The following is a 25,306-nucleotide window of genomic DNA, read 5'->3' on the forward strand; positions in this document are numbered from 1 at the left end:
TAGTCCCTTACATCCAAGTAACACTGTGCCTTATTTGAATTGAAAAAGCAATACATTTTTGTTTTAAATCAAACTTTGTAAATCTGTTTTGGAATTTTTGAGATGAGGATAGATAATCTTATCTTGGATGTTATTTTCACAACATTTTTGCCGACGTAACTTCCAACTTTCTTTTGGTAAATATTGTTGAGGTTGAGAATATTTATACCCAACTAAGGAATCTATATGGAACGTCAAACTGAACCATTCAATTAATCCATTGAGGTAGATTGGTCAGCATCAGTGGTTCCCAACCTTTTTTACATGGTGGCACACTATTGAGTTTGTTTAAATTTTTGCGGCACAAAAAATAAATATCTTCTACTTATAAAGTCTTTTTGCAATTAAATAATAAAAATAAAGACGATCATACAAGGAAAATTTTTATTCACATGAATAAAACATATCCTGTATTCAATACATTCTGATATAGAATAATAATCGTAAATGTCAGTGGGACAGTTGTGGCTGGTTTTTCTTAACTACTGCTGCAATATGTGGGCAAATGGAAGAGAGGCACTCTTCTTCAAAGTTGTTAAGTCTTTCACGTTTTTTAATGTTTAGGTAAGAAAATCTCAGTTCACATAGGGAAAAAGTTGAGAATTGCAGCAAGACTTTGATGGCTTTTTAATCTCTCTGAACACACCAGTAATCATTTCATGGCACACTAATGTGCCGTGGCACAGTGGTTGGGAACCACTGGTCCACATAGACAGATGGTGCAACAGTAAAGATGTTATGTAACAATCAGTTCTAAGTGACAGTCTTCTGGAGGTTGAAAACTATACTAAGAATATAATAAAACCTATTTAAGATTTCTATTTAGTCATGGCTAATGGGAGGAGGACAATTTACTCCCATGGGTTAAATAAAAAAATTCATTTTGAAATTCTGCATAGATTCCCGAGTTCAACCAAATACATTTGTTGCATCAATGATCTTCCAACTAACATCCTAAGAACATTCGTCGACATTTATGCTGACAACACTACCATCTATGTCAACACATCAAAGGCTGTAAATAACCTAGTTCTCTGACTCTCTCTCCTCTGATCTTGAGCATGAGGTACAATGGGGAAAACGGTGGCTGGTTACTTTTAATGCATCTAAAACCAAGCTCCTATCTTTACATCATCACTGCTCTGATCAATTTAAATGAATGGCTCTTGTCTTGGGGAGGCTCCATGTTTTGACAAGCTTCTGGGTTTGACTTTTACTCCTGATCTGAAATGGAAAACATACATCAAATCTGTTGCCAAGGTCGCTGGAAAAATGGTAGGAGCCTTCTACTGCTCCAATAGATATCTCACTCTTGCTGCAATTCTCTACCTATATAAAAGCCGAGTACGTCCAATGATTGAGTACTGTTGCCACATCTGGGCAGGAGTTGCTAGAAGCAGCATGTCCTGCCTTGCCAGAGTTCAAAATAGACTTTGTAGCTTAGTGGGAGGATGCCCTTTTCTCTTCCCTGCCACCTCTTTCAAACAGAATAGATGTTGCGAGTTTGTCTCTGCTTTATCATTATTTTCATGGCAAGTGCTCATCTGAGCTCCAATCTATGGTCGCCCCTTGCTAAACTTTCATGAAAAACACTCGTCTAACCAAAACCACTATCAATAATTTCCCCCACTCTTTATCTGTGCCTAAACCTAAAAGCTTCTTTCTTAGAACTGCATACCTGTGGAACTCTCTTCTGTTCGCCTGCTTTCCAGCTGATTTCAAGTCCAACGTAAACAAGTTCTTTATGAACCGTCCCCCGAAGTAATCCAATTTACAAAATTTCCACTACTTAAAATTAATATGCTACAATCCCATTGAGTAATGGACACCCATTAACCCTTATCCTCGTGGCCCCCGGGCCTTGATAAGTGGTGACTCCTATGTATAAAAACAAAAAGAATAAAGAAGGTTGCAAGTTACATCGACTGAAACATCTTGCTTTTGTTTTAATGGTGTGTTTGTGTCATAATTTTTACTAATCTGTTGACATACTTATCCAGTATTCCTTACACATAACATTCCATTTTGTCTGAAATTTCATTTTTACGTTTAAATTTAAGTTTAGAACTAGTTAAATAGATCCTAGTCTATTAGTAATATTTTCAACTAGTACAATCAAACAAGAAAGAAAAATAAGTCATGGATTTGAAATTTTTACCCCCCCCCCAAAAAAAAAAAAATTAAATGATAATTGTAATCCGAATAATCTAATTTAATAGAAATTTGTTCATGTTTTTATTGTTTTCAATCTTCTCATAATATTCTTTATCATTCAGTTGACAATTTGTTTAGCTTGTCAACACATTATCCTTGACTAGCTTTTGGCCTTGTTGACTTTAATAATAAAAAAAGGAATAAAATGAAGAGTAAATAAAAATTATTGTATTTGGTAATTTGGTAACACGTTGACTTGAAAGTTTTTATGTTATACACATTTATTGGTCAACAATAAATGTTGATTTCAATCAGTGCAAACGTAGACGATGGATAAGGTTTTGAGAATCCGTGGCAGTGTGGGCGGAGGGTTGAAAGAGAAAGTCTGGAGGGAGTATAACGAGGTGGGGAGATCGGCGGTGAGTGGGTCTTAGAGGCGGGTTGGAGTGGCTGGTTTAGCCAGTTGAATGGGCACAAGACTTTCCAGGGATTTTTGAGGAGGTGTCATGTTAACTGTTACTGTTGGTGGAGTTGGGGATGAGGGAGGGGTTCATGGAATGAGATTATAGGTGAAAGGCTTTACCTGAGATCGTAATAAAACAGGTTGGCTTTTTTTTTTAATGTTTTGTTTCTCCTTTTTTTTTTTTCACCTATTCAAGCAGGTAGGAATGAATTAGGTATGCATATGTTTAGGCACGTAAGTTTGTAAAGACTATATATATATATATATATATATATATATATATATATATATGATTACTCACATATAGACGAAATAAAAGAATAAAAATATAAACAAACATGTAGGTATGTGTGGGTGCATAGATTACATGGAATTCAAAGGTTGTAATGACCAGAAAGTGACCTCATAGGACAAGAACACTGAAGCAAAAGAGGTAAAAGATATTTAATAATAATAATAATAATAATAATAATAATAATAATAATAACAACGACAATAATAATAATAATAATAATAATAATAATAATAATAATAATAACGACAACAATAATAATAATAATAATAATAGTCAAGGGTGATCTTAAAAAGATGTAGTGAGAGAACTTAAATGGCAGCTTAGGAACAAACAACTTGCACTAAGTCCATCAAACACTACACTGACAAAACTGTAGAATTATTGATGTGCAGATTGTGCAATGAAAAAAAAAAAAATCTCTCCTTACCAGATGTTTTTGCTAGTTTTTTTTTTTTTTTAATTACATTTTCACCCCAAACAAGGCACATCACCACTTTGATGTAGGGGGCTGCTATCAGGGACATAAGCTACAGGAAAGGAATTCCAAAGTCTAGCGGTTCTGGGGAAGAAACTACTGGAGTAGAAGGTTCTCTTACATCTAGGGATCTCTACTATGAAAGGGTGGGATTTAGCTGCTTGTCAGGTCTGTCGGGGGTATTTACGTTGAGGGGGTACAAGTGCTTGCAGTTTGTCAAAGCATTCACTGTTAAGTACTTGTAGAACAGGCAGAGGGATGCAACATTTCGTCGATGGGACAGAGGCTGAAGCTTAGATGACAGTTCAGGACCTATTAGGTTGGCGGCTCTCTTTTGAACCTTGTCCAGAAGCGAGAGACTAGTAGCAGATGCACCAGCCCAAATATGACAACAATACTCCATAGATGGGCAAATGGTGGCCTTATAGAGGTACAGGATACTTTTGGGCATTAGTAATTTTGTAGTATAGTTCAGTCACACCCTTTGTTGACATCCAGGTGACTGTATCCATGAAGTCATCGCCCTAGCACCATCACCAGACTGGAAGAAGTGTCATGGTAACCAACTCAAAGCCTGGCTTAGGGTGGTGAAGCAGAATGTTGAAATAATTGTACGCCCTCACCTTTACGCGGTCAATCACTGGAACCAGAAATGGCTTACACTCGTAGAGGAATCACCATGTCTGGTCAGCTGGTGTTTATGACATTGCGAACCTGTTTGAAAAAGCTGGTCCAACTGATCCAGGGTGAACGCCACAACCATGTCCATGATATGACCATGTTGTACAGAGATGACGTCACCCAATTTTAAAGGCATATCTTTTGTGTACCGTTCATGCCACAGGAATTCATTCAGATGGAAATCAAAATGAGATACAACCGAGCATTGGACAAGACTGAACTACTTACTCAGAGGTTTGTCTTGAACTCCATTTTGGATTCAGGAAACCACTCCCTTTCAAACTTTCCATTGTGTGAAGACACACCTGATAATCTGATCACTACCCCTTTCCAAGTCTGGGATATCATAAAAAAAACCTTGACACCTCCAGAGCATGTAGGCTTGATCTTATCCCTGTTATACTATTAAATAAATGCTCTGCTGAGCTGACCCCTATTTTCTCCAGATTCTACAGCAAATGCATTGCCGAGTCTTGCTACCAGTGTTGAAAACTTCTAGTGAAATAACTGACCCTCAAAATTATGACCCCATCTACTTCTGTTCTCCACTAAAATCTTTGAATCTTTGATCATTCTAGCACTAGTTGGTCACCTTGTTAACACTAAACTTTTATCTGACCATCAGTATGCATTTCGGCAAGCACATCCTACTGTGGATACCCTAACGGTTATCTCTGAATGCATGTACCAAACTGTGGTTTCAAAATATAATTTGCATATGAGAGGAGTAGCTGTGATAAGTAAGATGAATTATGAAGGAAAAGTAGTAAAGCGTTTGGTAGTGAAGAGAACATGTTCAAGTCAAAATGACGTGAATGTTGTAGGAGTGCTGCCAATTTGTTTTTTTCTTTTCTTTTTAGATGACATATGTCACACTAGACACGGTAGAGGAAGCTAAGATGATTGCATTTGATATATCTGCAAGCTTTGACAAGGTTTAGCATGAAGATCTTCTCATGAAAATTAAATTTCCATTGATAACAACTACTATGATATTATACCATTGATTACCATACACTCAATAACCCTTATCCTCAAGTGGCCTCAGGGTCTTGATAAGTGGTGACTCCTATGTAAACAACAACAAAAAAAAGATATTACTGGCTGAATATTTAATATAATCAAGTCCTTCTTAAATCCAAAAAAAGATCTAGGTTGTCCTCAATGGCTGTACATCTAAACAATTTGACATTAATGTGAATGTACACCAAGACATTTATTGTTCCTGATTTGTTCCTGCTTTTCATTAGCGAATTGTGTATGTGTATATTTGCCGATGACGTCATATTTTTTCATTGTAGAGATTAACCTTGAGTCTTTTGTCTTTAAAACACAATCAAAATTTTAACGTAAACTAAAATAATTATGATAAACCTCTTTTAAGAAACATAATTGTGTTTTTCAGCAATTTTTATCCGTACATATACATCCATCCATGTATTAAAACAGTCTTGAAATTGGATTTTAATTGTACTGTTCTGTAAATTGTTGTTGAATTGTCTTGAAATTGACTTTGGGATAGTATTGAAATGGTCTCGGAATTGTATTTGGAAATGCTTTGAAACTGTATTAAAACTGTACTGAATTGGTCTTGTATTTGTTTTGGAATTGTCTTGAAATTTTATTGGGTATGTCTGACTGTGTTGTGAAATTGTATTTAAAATTTTATTGGAATTGGCTTTGAAATTGTATTGAAACAGTCTGTTTTAGAATTATTACATAATTCTCTTTGGAATTGTATTGAAATGGTCTTGGAATTGTTCTTGATATGGTCTTTTGTCTCGCATTGTGTTTCTATAGTTAGATCTTTATTTCTGATCTTCATAAAAACATAACATGCGGTTGTAGCTGAAACTGAACTCGTTATACGAGTTTGTAGTGTAATTCAAATCTTGTCCATAGCTGAATACTTGATGGTCACCTATCTGATACTGGCTAAACTCGACGCTGCTTAACTTCAGTGATCTGGTGAGAATTGGTGTGTCATTGTGTTGTATATCTTCATAAATGACTTCCATGATTCGATTGCATCCAAGATATGGATATTTGCTGATGACACCATGCCCTATTCTAGATCATGAGTAAAATGAATTTGCACATATCCAAAATAAAAAATGGCCGAATCCTTAGAAAATAACCCCTAGTTTGTAGTTGAATGGAGATATAAATAGATGGCAACATTTAATGCTAGTAAGATAAAACTTCTTTCCTTTAACAATTATAACAAGTCTGTTTTACTATTGGTTGCCATAGCTAATAGCGCTCTACTTTTTCATCATTCAAAATCCTCGGCCTAATGCTCACAGGTAACATAAATTTCAACAAATATAAAGAAGATACTGCCATGGTTGCTGCAAGAAAAGTGGGCTCCCTCTAGTGTGCTAGAAAACCTCTCATATCTGCCAGTATCTTATACCTCTATAAACCTACCATTCACCCATGTATGGAGTATTGTGTCACATCTGGGTTGGTGCACCAACCACTAATTTCTCCCTCAGACAGGGTTCGAAAAAAGAGTATCTAATCAACCTTTGTCCCATCGCTTCAATGTTGCATCCCTGTGCTTGTTTTATAAGATTTTAAGTAGAATGTGCTCGGGTGCCACCTCGACATAAAAACACCTAACCAACTTGACAATCAGCTAAATTCATCCGTTCACTGTGGAGATCTCCAGATGTTGTAACGCTTTCTATTCTAATAGCTTATTTATTAAAGTAACTAGCCTTTGAAATTCTTTTCTTGCTTCTTGCTTCCCTGACTGTACTAACATGCAGAAATTTAAATGTAATGTGAACAAACATCCAGAGTGCCTTTTAAACATTTAGTCCCTAATTTTCTGTAACCCCTTATATCTAAGTGGTCAATGTTCCTTTTTCAAGTAAAAAGAAATGTGAATATTATATAGCAATACTAATGCATTGGCTTTTCACTCTAATATAAAAATCACTTTGTGTATGTGTGTGTGAGAGTTTCTTCCTCATAGGTTCCTAAACGGCTGAGACTATCTTTTGCAAATTTCACACAATGATATTTTACATGTCTGGCAATGTTCTTAGATATGTTTTATACAGAAATTTATATGATAAGTATCGAAAATAAAAAAAAATCTTTTCTCTCTTATAGATGAAAAAAGAATTTTTACAGGGAAATATTTTACATTACACTGTCCCAGGGAGATAATAAAATTTCAGCAAATCATTTCTTCTTAAAAAAAAAAAAAACGATTTCTTATAATCTGAAGATACAGCTGAGTGGTAGAGCATTCAACTACAGATCAAATGATCTCGTGTTCAAGCCCGGGTGTACCTCACTATTTTATTTTAATTTTTTTATTATTAAGAAGTTCAATTTACAATGAAAGAAGATGTACCAATTAAAATCACTGCAAATCATTTCTTCGTTTGCATATATAAAAACTAAACATTAGTCAGAAGTGACTTTTCCAGGGCATTCATCGTCAATCCCAAATATCAGCTGATATGATATTGTAAACAAATACAGATGGAATTTAATGAACGACATTATCAATTTTTTTTTTTTTTTTTTTTTTGCGAATTAGTTCATTGAGCAAATTATTCCATAGTGGGCTTAAGCGGGATTTTACCTATGTATACCTATAATGTAAGTGGTTATGCTTCTTTTTTTTTTTTTTTTTTTAGCTATTTGAGTTCATTTTTGACATCAAATAGGGTGGTATATTATGGTAGGATGTTGGAAAGCTGATATTCAACATAAAAATTGCTCTTTTTAAGAGTCCACAGACCAAAACATCATAAACTTGCTGACAGACAAAATTTAGGCATTTACGGACAAACTTTAAATGCCTGTATCTTTAAAACTATTCAAGCTAAGCAGACAAATGAGACCTCTATTTGATACTGCATGAAAGAAGCTTTTCAAATATTCAGTTAGAATGAGAAAATACACTACTAAAAGGTTACACAATGTAAAAACTAGTTTATTAATTCAATGTATCAGATAACTCATCATCATCATCAAAAAGCACAACAAATACTCATATTCACTGTTGCAACCATGAATTGCAGTTTTAAACTGCTCACAACTTCTAATGCTGGGACCTAATGACTTGCAATGTCTGCAGTTTAAGTGTTCTCTTGTTTTCATAACAATGGGATCACTCTTGTCCCAGAGATTGTTAATATAATCTGATAAATTGTCAAATTGGTTTGTCTTTCAAGACTTGTTTGTCCGATACTGACATAGGAACTTATTTGCCTCAATGCCAGATCCTATATAGTTGAGCAGACTAATGTTTCCATTTTCTGCAATTAACTCAGCACTGTGCCCTGAAAAAACATGAGCATTTGGAGTGATATCAATCCATGGAATTGAACCAACATGGAGATATGTAGCGTGACAAAATTCTTTGAAGTCGTCAATTTTCATTTTCCTATCTGTGTTAATGATGGTTAAAATGACAGCCATGTGCAGTACCAGTTGATTAATTTTGGCTCTTAATTCACTACTATCGATTCCTTGGATGAGCAGTTTTTGGTTTGATCTCGTTGAGGTTGTGGAATGCGGGAAACTGAAGCGATGCTAACAATTGGGCAGATGTAAGTTGTAAGCACTAGAGGTAATGGTACTTCATACCACTGTACGGAGTTGCAAGTTTTTGTACTGTTGGCCTCCGTTCCTTCTTAAATTTCAACAGTTTGTCGTATGATGGAGGAACATCAGCTCCAGCATCTATCAGGAATAAACGAATGTCTGTGTAAATCCATTTGGTCATTTTGCCACTCTCATAGATGGCAGATGCAACCTCTAATGAAACGTGTCAGTCTGGGATGAACTCATTGTGTAGGATAGAGTATTCCACTTTAGCAACCTCTTTGTTTTGAAGGTATTTGTTTTTCGAAGGCAACCATTTTGGTGGGGGAAGTGTTCTGTACTTGAGCAGCAGCTTTGGTCAAATCCATATAGTTGCTTAGTTGTTGGCGTTGTTGACGGTCACTGACTTCCTCGAGAGGACGCTTTGCCTTCAAGTACATAGGTGTGACATTGGAGCACTACCTTCACATCAAATGACCTGGATGAACTGAGCACTAAACGATTCTTGTTTTGTTGCTGCTGAAAGTCTTTGAACACAACTTTGATGTCAGATAGCAGTTTATCACAAGGCGGGACCTCTAGCTTGGATGAGACCTGTTTCACAACTTTATCGAAGTCTGGCTCTTTGTCGAATCGAGATCTCTTACAGTTCTTGAAAATCTCAACGAGAGCAATGTTTGTCATGTTATTCATTATGATTGTGTATCAAAAATAAAATAAAATGTTAAAAAAAAAGTGAGATGTTGAAAAATTGAAAATGAGAACAATGGAAATATTCAATTATAATGGATAAATTTGGAAAAAAAATCAAGAATTTTTTTCTGGTTTACGGCCAATATTTAACTGAAAATAGCTTTAAAAAGCTTTAAAAATATTTTCCAGAAAACAGTGTAGTTTTATGGTTTTCTGATGCCAGATTTGGATTCTGCATCCTAAAAAAAAACACAGGAAAAGTGCTCTGGATAATGAAATTTGAGTAAGAATGACAAGAATTATCTGGATTTATGGTTTAATCGATCATTGTGGGTTGTCCAAAATTATGGAAAAATGGGCAAGTTAATATTTTTTCAGTATGTTAGAATTAAAAGGGTTCCCGAGAGCGAATTTTTTCACTCAATTGAATTATGATAGCTTTCCATGTCTAGATTCTTATTTGTGAAGCATGAGAAATTTCATCTCGGGGCTTTTTTGCAGTCTTTAATTAAAATATACTGGCCAGGAGCAAATTTTGGTCTTTTTTTTTAAGGAAAAAAAAAATGCTCATTTTTATAGTAAATTTTGTAAAAAAAAACAAAAACAGGTCAAAATCTTGTTCATATGTTCCATTTTTTATAATGAAGTAAATTTATGGAATCTGGCATTATCTAAGAGGCTCATAGAAGATATTTAGGGGTTTCTGGAAGAAATTTTGAGCAATTCTTCAGGTGCACCCAAATTTACTCTTGGGTAAAATCACTGCAGTCGCAATTTCGCAAAAATTCAAAATTCGCGAACTTTAAACAGGCATATCTTGAGAAATAATTGGAGTTAGAAGACAAATTAGCCCATTTTTTGCAACCTCAGACTCTGAACTATTCAAATATATAGGTTTCATAATGATTTGAGGAAGTTGCTAAAAATCCATGTGTCCGCTTGCCAGCACACTGTTTATTCTTTGTAATATACAATAATCAATAGAGGAATGATTCTATAATAATACATACACAATCTGCATGAATTAAAACATACTGTTTAAGCATGTTGTATGACCGGGGAATGCCAGCCGTCCAGCTAGTTTACTATAAAGTTCTATCTGAAAAAATATTAAATTATTTATAAAGTTTTGCTTTCTTGATTTGGTCTGGTTTAAGAGTATTTTAATGTCCGATTTTGAAAACATACTGAAAAATTGATATTATATATATATATATATATATATATATATATATACTAGCTAGCAGATCGGCGTTGTCTGGTTGTACAATACACTTAAACATGATATTTTAATTCATGCAGATTGTGTATATATTATTATAGAATTAATCCTCTATTGAATATTATATATTACGAGGAATAATTTGCCTGGTGGACTTATTCGCAAAAAAAAAAAACAATAAAATAAAAATAAAAAAATTGATAATGTCGTTCATCAAATTCCCTGTGTTTGTTTACAATATCATGTCAGCTGATATTTGGGCTTGACGATGAATGCTCTGGAAAAGTCACTTCTGATTAATGTTTAGTTTTAAAATATGCAAACGAAGAAATAATTTGCAGCAATTTTAAATGGCACCTCCTTTTTCTTTTCATAAATTGAACTCATTGATGAGAAAAAATTAAAATAAAATGGTGAGGTACACCAGGTCTTGAACAGGGGATTATTCGATCTGTAGTCAAATGCTCTATGATTAGGCTATATCTCCAGATTATAATAAATCTGTTTTTACGAAAGAAATGATTTGCTGAGATTTTATTATTTCTCTTGGCAGTGTGTAATGTAAAATATTCTCCTGTAAAAATTTTTCTTTTTTTATTTATAAGAGAGAAAAGGCCATTTTTAAGATCAGATTATTTTTGATTTTCTGTACAAAATATATCTAAGAACACTGTTATACATATAAATATCCTTTGTGTGAAATTTGCAAAAATAGGCTCAGCCGTTTCGGAACCTATGAGGAATGAACTCACACAAACACAAAGTGGCTTTATATATATATATATATATATATATATATATATATATATATATATTACTCTATTCTCACTAACGAGATGAGATATATTTATTTTTAATACGCAATTGTAAACACCTGAAAAAAAAAAGAAAACTGTCATTGTATTATTTTTATAAGAACTGATATGAAAATAAAAAAAATTGAAAAAAGACATTTTGTTTAAACCAGTTAGACTTGAAAAGAGATATAAAAATTTATGGCCCAAACAACAAGAAAAAAAAAATAAATAAAATAAGCCAGAAAATCGAATCAATATGGAGAGTAAAAGCTTTTATGTATGCCAATAGATAAGGCGACATTGGCATGGAGACACGTGACATGAAACGTGCTGGGGAGATTCAGGTCAGGCCGGTGTGTTTCTTTACTGACAATAACTACGACTCTGGCCACTTCGGTGTCTAGTCTACCAATTTGTGGAAACCTTATAGTGAATTAGTTTGTATTTTGTGTGTGTTGTAAAATCAAATTGTGGTCAGGTGAGGAGAGGTTAATGTCAAAATTTCTAGGGGGAGTAGAAAACAAAGTATTCACCGTTTTGAGACAGAGAGAGAAAAGTGGAAGAAAGAGTGTAAGTGATAAAGAGTAGAGAGAGAGAGAAAGAAAGAGAGAGAGAGAGACACATACATATATACATACAAGGATTATGGTAGAAAAGAGAGACAGAAAGACAAGAGTGTGGTATTGGAAGAGAGAGATAGAAAGAGTACGAGAGAGACAACAGTAAGTTGGAAGATAGAGATATAGAGGAGTGCATAGTGTGCGTGTGGGAGAGAAAGAGAGAGAAAGAGAATCAGACAAAAAAGAGACAGGGGTGAATAATGTCATTTAGTAAAACGCACACCAAAAGAGAAAAATTGATAAATTCAAGAAAGATTTTTAAATTTAATAAAAATAAATTAAACAGTCCATTAATTAGGATGAAAAAAATCATTAAAAAAAACAAACTATTTAACACTATTTAAATCTTGCATCTAATGTAAAAAAAAAAACAAAACAGTTTGCTCAAGAAACGAACATTTAATCTTTAAAATAAAAGAAGAAAAAAAAAAAACAGACAAGTGCCTCGCCTCGTCCGATATGAAGGTAATTAACACGGACAGCAGACAGTTTTTAATTAAAACCATTACACAATGTTTTGCTGATGCTAATTTACGTTTAGTTCTTTATATGTTGTTTTGCATTTTACCTTGGAGAAAGAGATAATTCGATTTCAGTTCTTGATGTTCTTGTAGAAAGAAGCCAATCTTAATCTCTAACTTTCTTGGCCAGGAGATTTAACAAAATGTTTTTAAACGCAACTATGTGACAATCAGAACATTTTTGCCTTCTTACATGTTTCATTGTTCATACTGAGCCAAAATGGCACTCACCATAAGCGTTGAACTTGCTTCTTCCAAAAGAAGAAGTTCCATGGGAATATCAAATTCACAAGTAGTTGCATGTATATTCCCATCAGGGAAGCTGACACTAAGTTTTTGTAGTTTTTGCAGAAAGGTGTGGGCATGCTCCTATATACTGCACCTGATATTCCCAAATGGACACCCATTTGGTACTGACCAGGTTTAACATTAACTTTGAAACTTGCTGTGTCAACGTGAGTATGCCATACATATATTCATTATTCATGTACACAAATATTTAGCATTTCAAGAATGCTCAAATTTGGCAAATAACTTGAAGTTCCAAACCAAAATTTGTGGAGAATCGAACTGATCCATGAGTTCCATTTTGTGCAATTTTATGCTGGTCAGTCTGATTCTTCACATTCTAAGGGCAGAGAGCCAACTGTTGTGCAAATCAAACTTCTGCACAAGATTCATGAATGTCATGCCTCTGGTCTGCATAAGTTGTTCTCGCTGCTGTAGGTATTTGTTACTGCAAGATGGCAGATTTTTATCCCAACACCTACATTTGTCTTCTATGGCTGACTTTGTTAGGAAGTAAGAGTTCCAGACAGCATAACTCTGACACTACTGTATTTTCATAGTGAGAGAGGGTTGAACTTTAGGAGAGGAGGGGTAGTGTTCTTGTAGTTAGAAACAAGCAAATTAATTTGATAAGCACTCACATCAATTTGTTCTGACTGCAAATTGCCGGATGAATTTGAATTTATCAAATATATTCTTTTTGAGAACTATCAAGACTACATGGTATTACCTGGGACAAAAATTGCAACATTTCTATTGAAATTTCCATTTCTCTCCCGCTTTTCCCCTCTTCACATTGCCTCTTTCCTTCTTTCCAACCTATTCCTCTCTCTAAACATAGACACACTTTTATGGATTTCTTGAAGAACGAGTCAGTGTAAGGGTAATAACTCCTCCAAAATATCAGTCACTTCCCTTTCATTAATACATCAAGAGGTTGGAAAACAGACCCTTCTCCATCTCTGATGAAATTTGTACCAATTTAGGTTAAAGAATGAATAATCTTTTCTAAATTTTACATATTATTCATCCGGGGCAATGCTAATCAAGAAAATACCAACTTTGAGAATGCTTTTTAGTTCTAGAGTTTTAGCTTGACATACACACATATACAACTAATCTTTATATAATGAAGTAGCGGGGGAGGGGGGGGTGCCGTAAAAAAAAGAAAAATTGATGGGGGATGGGGGTTGCGACAATGGGGTGGGGAAGGGGTCGTTAAAAAAAAAAAAAAAAACGAACTTGGGTACCATCAGCCAGAAGTGAAACTAAAAGCAAAATTTTGTAAGCAAAAAAAAAAAAAAAAAAAAAAAAAAAAAAAAAAAAAATGGTGTGTGCCGGGCACGAACTTGCATAACTTAAGTTAATAAGTGAATGGACCTCCAAGAACATAGATGTTATAATGTCGCAAATTTAGCTATTAAAAATGAAAGAACGTTTTGATGATTAACGCATGTGCAGTTTACAAACCACGGTGAAAGCAAAGATTCCTGCTTATCTGAAATTACATTCACTGTTCGACACCCATCTCCTAATCTAATTACATTAGAGTTTAAAACTAAAATCTTTTTATAAAGTCGATAATCATGTTCTTTTAAAGTAAACTGAGTTATTAATTCACTGAAAACAAGATCCAGCATTACCTTGAATTGAATGAGGAACTCAGTGTCCTTTTGTACAGAGCCTGTAAGAACATTTTTAATTCTCATTTTTTTCATTCTATTATATTTAATTTTGGGGGTGGGGTCGATGGATGTAATCAAAACTGTATGGATGAATAGGGTGTGAGTACAGTAAGGTGTAGTGAAATATTTTTGGTAAACTTATAGTCTTTAACCTCCTTGAATCTTTCTCAGGAGTCAATATGCACTCCTGATCTAAACCCTGAACTCCTTATAAATAGAAGTCAAGGAATGTTTTAATTTCAGTTCTATTTTGCCATTTGTTAAATTATTACTTTTTAAATAGTTTTTTAAAGTTAAATTTAAATTATTAAAATATCTTTTAATCAATAATTTAATAATTGATTCAAATTTTTTTTTAAACTATAAATGATTTCGACGTGTTAATGTTGTTTTAATCTCTAAAAAATTATTGGATGTAAATAGCTTAAAAAATTTCCAGTCTATTAACATATGAGGATTTGCTTAGAATATTAAGTCCATAAACAGCTTTCTATTCAACGGTTTAATTTTTTTCTTTTTCACAATGAGATTACCACATATCAAGGCCTAGAGGTCACTCGAGGATAAGGGTTATAGTGTGTATTGTCATTGGGACAGTAGTGTACTAATCAGCGGAAATTTGGTATAATCAGATTATTTACGAGGACGGTTCAATAAGAACTTGTTTACATTGGACTTGAAGACGAGAATATTGTAGTTAGCTGGAAAGCAGACCAGCAGAACAGAGTTCCACAAACTGGCAGTTCTAAGAAAGAAGTGCTTTCAAATTCTTTAAAAAGTTGCAATGGTTTACAGAATTATTTATTTTTTTAACAACAAAATATTAAAATGGCAGACTTGTTTACAAAGAAATCAAAATGTATTCTGGTGAATTCAATTTTTTTAGTTATGGTTTCTAGAAAGTTCATTTTAGTTTCAATAAATAATAAATAAAATAATGAAATACAATTTTGTGAGCACTGAGTAGTTCAGAGAGATAGGGGGGGGAGAAGAGAATAAAGGACAAAATATGCTTGTGGCATATCAACCCTTTCTGTACAATCGTTCATTCTTAGCACAAAACTTATTGTAAACGATTCGCTATGCACTAACTGACATATATACCCATAGCTGAAGGGGGAATGCATGGGTTCATACCTTTCTGAATGGTATGAAGAAGAGAAAGAGTAAGAATGAAAGGAAAAAGAGAAAGCAAACGAAATAAAGAGGAGAGAAGGAAAAGAAAAGCATAATAGAAAGTGAGCAAGAGAAAGTAAGAATGACAACAGAAGAGAGGGGGGGAGAGAAGGGAGAGGGGGAAGAGAAGGGAGAGGGGGAAGAGAAGGGAGAGGGGGGAGAGAAGGGAGAGGGGGGAGAGAAGGGAGAGGGGGGAGAGAAGGGAGAGGGGGGAGAGAAGGGAGAGGGAGAAGAGAAGGGAGAGGGGGGAGAGAAGGGAGAGGGGGGAGAGAAGGGAGAGGGGTAAAGGAGAAGGGAGAGGGGGGAGAGAAGGGAGAGGGGTAAAGGAGAAGGGAGAGGGGTAAAGGAGTAGACTGGGTTAATAAGTAGGCAGGAGAATCCAGTTTTTCCAGTCTGGCAACATGGATCCCTAGATTGACAACACTTTTTATTTTTTGTTTTGTTCTGGCTGCTTGGGTAAGGCCTTCCTCACACGCAGCCGGACATGTGACCGCCCACTAGAACTGGCCAAGAGACAACATTGGGCACACCACATACCTTCATATTTGTGAATATATATATATATGCCAATATAAGGCAATGGGAGTGGGGTACTTTAGAAAAGATCAAAGTGAATAGTTATTTAAGTATAGATATAAACTGATGCTAAAATTCATATATCTTGCTTTCATATGTGTGTTAATTTCTATGTATCTCCGTATGTTCATATCTCTATGACACAGACAGATAAGTATGAATATATATCTATAAAAGTGAAAGTGTCTGTCTGTCTGTGTACATTTCCCTACACAATAACTGTCAATTTTCGGTCTACAGACTCGAAATATATTATATGGGGTATCGAGATTTGGGAAAATCTTTTTGATTGGTTTTCGGCCAGAAATTTGAGTGTTAAGTGGTCAAAGTTCAACGATTTGACCTTTGAGAACTCTACCGAACTCCTCCAACAATTTTGGGTCTAAACACTTGAGATTTTAGATATAGGTTCTTTGGACATGGATCAAACTTCATAATTTGATTTGAGCCCCAAACAATAAATGCCAAGGGGTCAAAATTGGGGTCGAATTAAAAAAAAAATGACCTCTGCAGTCTCTACTAAATTACTCAGCCAATTTTTGGTCTAAACAATTGAAATTTTACATATGGTGTATTCAGACATACGGCAAGGTTTTTAAACATTTTTTTCCTGAAAATTTGGCTTCCAAAAGGTCAAAAATCAAAAGATTTTACCTTTGCGGTCTCTAGCAAACTATTAAACCATTTTGGGTCCAGACATTTGAAATTTTACATAAAGGGTATTCAGATATACAACAAGCTTTTTAATCAGTTTTTGGGCAAAACTTTTGCTGGCAAAAGGTCAGAGTTTACAGAGTTCACCTTTGCAGACTCTACCAAACTTCTCCGCAAATTTTGGGTCCAAATACTTGAAATTTTAGATGGAGGTTACTTGGACATGGGTCAAACATTTTAATTTAATTTGAGCCCAAAACAATAAATGTTAACATCAAAATTGGAGTCAAAGTTTAAAAAAATTTTATGTCTGCGGTCTCTACCAACTTTTCTCTATGGTAGTTAAGGAAGCCTATTATATAAAAAGGCATTACCGTACATATTCACACTTTTTAATATGTACATATGCACATAAAGTTATGAACAGTACATAGGGCCAGAGCAAAGCCAGATGTAACTGCTAGTATATATATATATATATATATATATATATATATATATATATATATATATATATATATATGTAAACGCAGTAATTGAAGGCATCTAACCCCTGCCAGCCATGGATGAGCTGGATAATCCCCCCTCCCCCGATGAACTCTCTGAAGCCTTTGACACCCTTGCTAGTGGTAAAGCTCCAGGTGGTGATGGTATTCCACCTGAAATCATCAAGGCCGGCAAAAATACAGTTCTCCTTGATCATTATCAACTTCTGCTCCAGTGCTGGGAAGAGGGTTCAGTTCTGCAAGACATGTGTGACACCAACATTACAACGCTTTACAAAAATAAAAATAAAGGTGATCGTTGTGATTGTAATAATTACCGTGGTATCTCTCTGCTCAGAATTGTTGGAAAGGTCTTTGCTTGTGTTGTATTGAAAAGACTCCAGTCACTGGCAGAGTAAGTTTACCCAGAGGCGCAATGCGCTTTTAGAGCAGAAAGGTCAACTGTTGACATAATATTCTCCTTACGACAACTACAGGAGAAGTGTTGAAAGCAGAGGAAACCACTGTACCTTGCTTTTATTGATCTCACAAAGGCATTTGACCTGGTTAGCAGGAGCGGCCTCTTTGTGCTACTACAAAAAATAGGATGTCCCCTCAAACTCCTAAGAATGATAACCTCTTTTCATGAAGACATAAAGGGTTCTGTCAAATTCAATGGATCACTTTCAGAATTTTTTCCCATCCTCAGTGGTGTGAAACAGGGCTGTGTTCTTGCTCCAACTCTTTTTGGAATATTTTTCTCACCTGCTACTATACGCTTTTCATGAAACTGAAGTTGACATCTATATTCACACAAGAGGAGATGGAAGCCTTTCCAACCTGGCCCGTCTACGTGCCAAAACTAAAGTCCGTATGGCCCGCATCAGTGAAATGCTGTTCCAGATAATGAAAATATGCATCAAGTGCACTTGATGCGTATTTTATTTTATTCAAATTAAAACAAAGTTTCTATATAAACTCTCATTCTTGATGTTATTATCGCGTTGCCTACGCACAGTTGAAACATTTCAAAATACAACCGCCAGATACAATGCGCGGCTCCTTACAGACTTCTTTCTCAAACTTTACAACATGGCAAAGAAGGAGAAAAGGAAAAAAAAAAGACAAAACAACTGAAGATGGAGTTGTTATTTCTTCTCTTTTCAATTTCTTATTTCATTTTGTAATTTGTAATTATGTGTACTTTAATAATTTATATATGCATTTGTCTTTATTTTTGTTTCCTTGCTTAGTTTTAAATTCTCCCCCAATAAAACACCAACCACGTTTTCTCCCAGCTTAAATAAATGATTAATTCCACGCTCTGAACTAAGGAAGGCTAGAGATAGAAATACCTTAGGCAGGATAAATTTTCCGAAATTAACACAAACGTGGATTTATTTTATCTACCATAGAAGTCAGAAGAACTTTATTTAAATAATATACTTAATATCTACAATTACCATATGCTCGCGTGTATTAATAATATTGATATCTCTACCAAACCACTGGATATAGCTTATAATTAACTGTTACTATAATTGTAACTGAAATCTACAGTGATCTTAGCTGCGTCACTAGGACTATTTTCTGTATGGATACAATGTTTTGTCCCTGACCTTAATGACTGCCTATAAATACGAATTCCGAATCACCATGTAATAATTGTTTCTCTTTACCTCCAAGACGACTGCCTATGTCTAACCTGCATGCTAAATAGGGGAAAAGAAGGAAAAAAATTTTTTTCTTTTCTCCCAAGCTAACACATTACTTGAAACTCTAAATCCTAGTGAAACTCTACTGTATTCTATAAGTTAATAACCCAGTCCCTTGAAAGCTAACAATCTGCTCCTCCCCCCTCTAGCTACCACTTAAACTCTACATTACACACGCCTTAGTAGTGGAATCCTTAGCCTCCAGCTCCTAACCTTCACATGCTAACCGCCTAACAGTCATCACTAAACATCTATACATTTCTATCTCTAAGACATGCATTAGAGTTCATTCTTATCCAGTTTGGTACTTACCAGCCAAAGTATGCACTCAGATGCAAAGCGATCTTCATTACATAACAATGCCTCTTCCTAGATGGTTTTGCAACGATCAATACAAAACCAAATCCGATACTCCCTGTTATGCAAAACACTCTATGACTCTTAAATGAAAACTGAAATTATCTTCCTTCCATAGTAGAAACACTCTTAACACATACAACTTCCATCTATTCGCATCTACTGAAAACTCGCCGAAATATCTATTTACTTAATTATACATACGGAATACGCCAGGACTTAAAATTTACCTCCAGTTATACCCATACTGTACTGCACCTACATCTTAACCCTTCTGCAATCTAAAATATACAGTGACTGGGCAAAATTCTTAGCTCAATTCCTAATACCTACTGACACTATAACGTTAACCTGTACCTAAACTAACATATAAATTTTTAAAAAATGGAAAAAATCTAAAGGTAAAAGTCTTAATCCACACTTTCTAACAAGCCTGCTCACATAGTTGCTTCCACTGCATGAGTTTTTTTTTTCCTTAATAATAATGAAATACCTGGATTAGGACCCAGGCGTGGAGCAAACACTCTCAGGGCTGATGGACCCAGTAGATCTTCCCAGATCACCCGTCTAGGAGAAGGAAAACTCTGAAACTAAACCAAAGGGGAGGGAGGTCTCCCAGTCTTGGATGACAACCTTCCTAGAGCTGGTGACTCAAACAAATTACCAGTCTGCAAACCTAAATTGCTTACGAAGTAGATAAGCTCTATCACCCAGCTTCCATACTCCTGCTTTGCCTATTAGTAAGGAGCAGAGACACTATCAGAGTGATTCGACAAAATACTTAGTGGTAGATCTTGTTTCTTGTCTAAGGCAACGAACGCCGTTTTCCCCACTACGACACATTCCACCCATCAAAACTGGCACTTGGGAGTGCTTGAGTACCACACATGCCTGTGCAATTAGATTGGGTTGACCTTCTTCTGATGGGTTGAGGGCACAGGATTGAAAGTTCCTGGCTGCTGTTTCTGACTGGTAGTACAGGTGCCCTAACTCTTTCGTAGCGCTTAGAGCGGCTACTCCATCAACAGTTGTATAATATCGAGATGTTTGTAGTGCCATGTCACACATGGAAAAGGACCTTGCACTCATCCTCGATGGGCTTTCCTGAGGCCACAGTCCTAGTTGAAGAAAGGTCAGCTGATGGTCTACTTGTGTTGCATGTCTGATACTCTGCATAACCTCTTGTTCAGCTCCCCCTCACCTAACTGAAACTCTTTAAAAACATGATGACAGTACAATCAAAAAATAAGCTTAAACCAGGCCTAGGGACAAACAAATCCAACTTGCCTCCTCCCTTGAGGCTTGCATTCACGAACATCCGTGGGCTTAGAACTAATTTAGCTGATGTTGAAGCATTTCTCCTAACAAATACCCCGGATATCTTAGCACTAAGTGAGACTAACCTACACTCCTCTATCCCCTCTAACTACTTTAACATGCCTGGCTAACTCCCACTCTGCTGTAAGGACTCTGACAGACATATGCACGGACTTGGAGTCTACATTCGTAACACCCTCCTCTTGACTAGAGAAACAAACGTAGAATCGGACGATCAAGCCTTTATGTGCTTTAGACTAAATATACAACATAACATTAGCTACTTTTATTTTCTCTACCGCTCTCCCTCAGCCCAGGACTGCACCATAATAAACAAAGTCTCTGACAGCATAGACACAGCACTCTCACTTACAAATGGTTACGTTTACAACCCGTTTCCCTGACCAGCAAGAACAACACGCATCACTTCTAGATCTGTTTTGACCACAGTTCCCGATGATTATATAACAAATTCTGACAGCCCATTCGGGAACGCTGATCATGCAGTGATAATGGTCGAAATTGCCCTAAACTCTAGACCCAAAACTGAAGAGCCAGTGCTCAAAACGAGATATTATAAAAAGGCTGACTGGGAAGCCATCAGATGCCCCATGGGGAAATATTTTTTCTCTTCCTTCTGAACAGTGCGTAAATAAGACGACTGAATGATTCAAAACGGCAATTGAAGCACATGTTCCCATGCGGAAATTTCATAGTAAGCCCACTCTCCCCAATGGTTTACTTCTACTTGCACAACTGCCATTGCTCAAAGGCAGCATGGATACCGCAGATTTAACCAACATAAGTCCAGTTCAAACAGACAGAAGTATATAGAAGCTAGAATTAACTATAAGAAATAAATAGCGAATTTACTGAAACCACCAAAAAGTGCATCAAAGCACAGAAATTAGGAACCCTTGACTTCCGGAAAATCTATAACAGTGTAGTAAATAATGGACAATCAACAATCACGAGGTTGTTTGCGCAGCAACCGACAAGGCTAATATGCTTGCAAGTCGGTTTGCCTTAAACTCCACACTGGAGCCTTCCAACCACCCCCTGCCTGAGTTTCCTTTGCGGACAGACGCTACGCTAGACAATCTAAAAATCACCCCTGATCAGGTGCATGCTATCATAAAAAACCTATTACACTTCAAAAGCATGTGGACCTGATCTCATCCCAGCTGTGCTATTAAATAAGTGCTCAGCCGAAGTAGCTCCAGTTCTCTCCAAACTCTACAACAAATGCCTTAATGAGTCTTGCTTTCCGGGCTGTTGGAAAACTGCTTCTGTGGTACCAGTATTCAAGAATTCTGGTGAAAGAACTGACCCATCAAATTATCGCCCCATTAGCCTCCTCCCACTTTTCGCCAAAATATTAGAGATCATAATTAACCATGCTCTAGTCACCTTACAGATGCTAAACTTCTGACTGACAAACAATATGGATTTAGACAAGCCCGTTCCACAGCAGACATCCTAACTGTAATCTCTGAACGTATATACCATTCATTGGACAAAGCGGGGAAGGGCAGAGCAGTAGCTCTAGATATATCTAAGGCTTTTGACAGGGTATGGTATGAGGGTTTCCTCAGGAAGATTAGATCATATTGTATCACTGGTAGAATACTTAACATAATTAAATCCTTCTTAGATAAGAGAAAAATCCAGGTTGTCCTCGACGGTCATACATCTAAACAATATGATATAAATGGGGGAGTGTCTCAGGCGTCTATCCTTGGACCTCTATTGTTCCTAATATTTATTAATGTCCTCCCCGACAAAATTGCCTCTGAGATGGGTATATATGCTGATGACACCACACTCTATAACAGGCATGACAGGAAAACAAATGAACACATATCTAAAGAAATGGCAAAAACACTAGAGGATGACCTCCAATCTGTAGTGGAATGGGAACAAAAATGGATGGTCACATTCAATGCTGCCAAGACTAAACTGGTTTCCTTTAATAATTACAAGAAACCTTCTCTACCACCAATAGCAATGACCAGTGACTCTTTATCTGAGAGTACATCTTTCAAACTGATTGGCCTAATGTTCACAGGAAACATGAGTTGGAACAATTATATTGAAAGCATCGCCAGGGCCGCTGCGAAGAAGGTAGGCTCTCTCTACCATGCTAGAAAACTACTAACACCCGAAAGTATCCTGTACCTCTATAAGGCCACCATTCGCTCATGTATGAAGTATTGCTGTCACATTTGGGCTGGTGCATCTGCTACTAGTCTCTCGCTCCTAGACAAGGTTCAAAAGAGAGTCGTCAATCTGATAGGCCCTGAACTGGCATCTAAGCTTCAGCCTCTGTCCCATCGACGAAACGTTGCATCCCTCTGCCTGTTCTACAAGTATTTTAATCATGAATGCTCTGGCGAACTTCAGACACTTGTGCCCCCATGACGTAGACACTCGACAAACACGACAGGCAGCTAAATCTCACGCCCACACAGTAGAGATCCCTAGATGTAAAAGATCTTTCTACTCCAGTAGTTTCTTCCCCAGAACCACTAGACTCTGGAATTCCATTCCAGGTCCCTGTTTCCCTAACTGTACTGACAGGCAGAAGTTCAAGTGTAAGGTGAACCGACATCTTGCTGCCCAAATCCCAACATAGTAACCCAGTAGTTGTTGCCCCTGATAGTAGCCCCATACACCAAAGTGGCAAAAAAAAACTCTGAAGTACAGGGTGACCCAAAAAACGGCCCCCAACTCTAATTACGCCACATTTGTTAGTGTTTTGTCCGAATGAAATGAAACTTTGGTCATAACTAGTTTATTATATTCAAAACATCACATCAAAACACTAGAGTCTTTGGCCTTTTTTTCTCCGTTCTACAGCATATGTTCTAGATATACTTTCTATGTTTTTTTTTTTTTTTTAGATCATCCTGTATATTTGTGATAAATTTCAAAAAAGTAAAATATTTGTTTCTTTTCCTTATATCAAGCTGTGATTTGGCTTTTAAGAACACTTGATGAATATTTTATTTTATATATATATATATATATATATATATATATATATATATCTGAAATGTATGTAGATCTGAAATGGAACACATACATCAAATCCGTTGCCAAGGTCGCTGGAAAAATGGTGGGATCCTTCTACGGCTCCAGAAGATATCTCACTGCTGATGCAATTCTTTATCTATATAAAAGCCAAGTACGTCCAAGGATGGAGTACTGCTGCCACATCTGGGCAGGAGCTGCTAAAAACAGCCCATCCTGCCTTGACAGAGTATAAAATAGACTTTGTAGCTTAGTGGGGGATGCCCTTTTCTCTTCCCTGCAACCTCTCTCCCACAGAAGAGGCGTTGCGAACCTGTCTTTGTTTCATCGTTATTTCCATGGCAGGAGCTCATCTGAGCTCCAATCTCTGGTCCCTCCTTGCCAATCTTTCACAAAAAAACACCCGTCTAGCTGAAACCACTGTCATTAATTTTCCCCACTCATATCCGTGGCTAAATCAAAACATAGATTCCATCTATTTCTTAGAAGTGCATGCCTGTGGAACTCTCTGCCGTTTGCTTGTTTCCCACCTGACTACAACTTCGATGTCTTCAAGTCCAACATAAACACGTTCCTGATAAACCGCCTCCTTAAGTAAGACACTTTATCAAATCTCGATTACTACGATATTATCCCATTAGTACTGTACACGCAATAACCCTTATCCCCAGGTGGCCTCCGGGCCTTGATAAATGATGACTACCATGTAAAAAAAATATATATATTTGTCTACTGTTTTTTGGGGAAAGAATTCCAACAAAGTGTTCGGTTACAATGAAAAACTTTTTCGATATAAGAGCTTAATATTTATTTATTTAATTGTACAGAAGTTCAGAAAAACATTGGTACCGTCGGTTTCAAGCTCAACATAAAGGGGACCAGTTGATGGTAAACCGTAAATGATGTTAGGCTCTCGTCAGCCATGTTGTTTGAGAAACCATTGGTACCGTCGGTTTCAAACTCAACATAAAGGGGACCAGATAATGGTAAAACTAAATGATGTTAGGCTCTCGCTAGCCATGTTGTTTCTCTCTTGTTGGACTTGAAGACATCAAGTTGTAGTCAGGTGGAAAATTATATATATATATATATATATATATATATATATATATATATATTTTCCGAATGTGAGAGATGATATAATTATCAAATTGACAATAAAGTTTGTGCGGTTTTTAACTTTTAAATTCAGATGGACATATCTTGGTTCAAACAAACATTTATTGAAATAAGCAACATCAGAATCAACACGCTTTTGCCAATGCCAAACAAGTATATTTATGCCAGTAACATAAAAATCTTGCGTTCTGGTGGCGATGAAATCGCTGAAGGCGTTTTGATATCGTTAAGGTTTTTGAAGCATTTCTCACACAAAAATTTGTCGAGATGCTTGAAAAAGTGGAAGTTGGTAGGTGAGAGGTCTAGAGAGCCTAACAGATGAGGCAGAGTTTCGTAGCCTTATTCGTTCAAATTCTGCAGCATTGGTTT

General features: G+C 36.1%; 1 protein-coding gene across 1 annotated transcript in view; it reads right to left on the reverse strand.

The window, feature by feature from the left end:
- The window catches only part of LOC145248363 (general transcription factor 3C polypeptide 5-like), a 356,244-nt gene that overhangs the window by 74,348 nt on the left and 256,590 nt on the right, over window positions 1–25,306 (reverse strand). The window lies entirely within an intron of this gene.

The sequence above is a fragment of the Euprymna scolopes genome, chromosome 26 (genome assembly GCF_053919585.1).
Source record: "Euprymna scolopes isolate OS-2025 chromosome 26, ASM5391958v1, whole genome shotgun sequence".
Taxonomy (NCBI): domain Eukaryota; kingdom Metazoa; phylum Mollusca; class Cephalopoda; order Sepiida; family Sepiolidae; genus Euprymna; species Euprymna scolopes.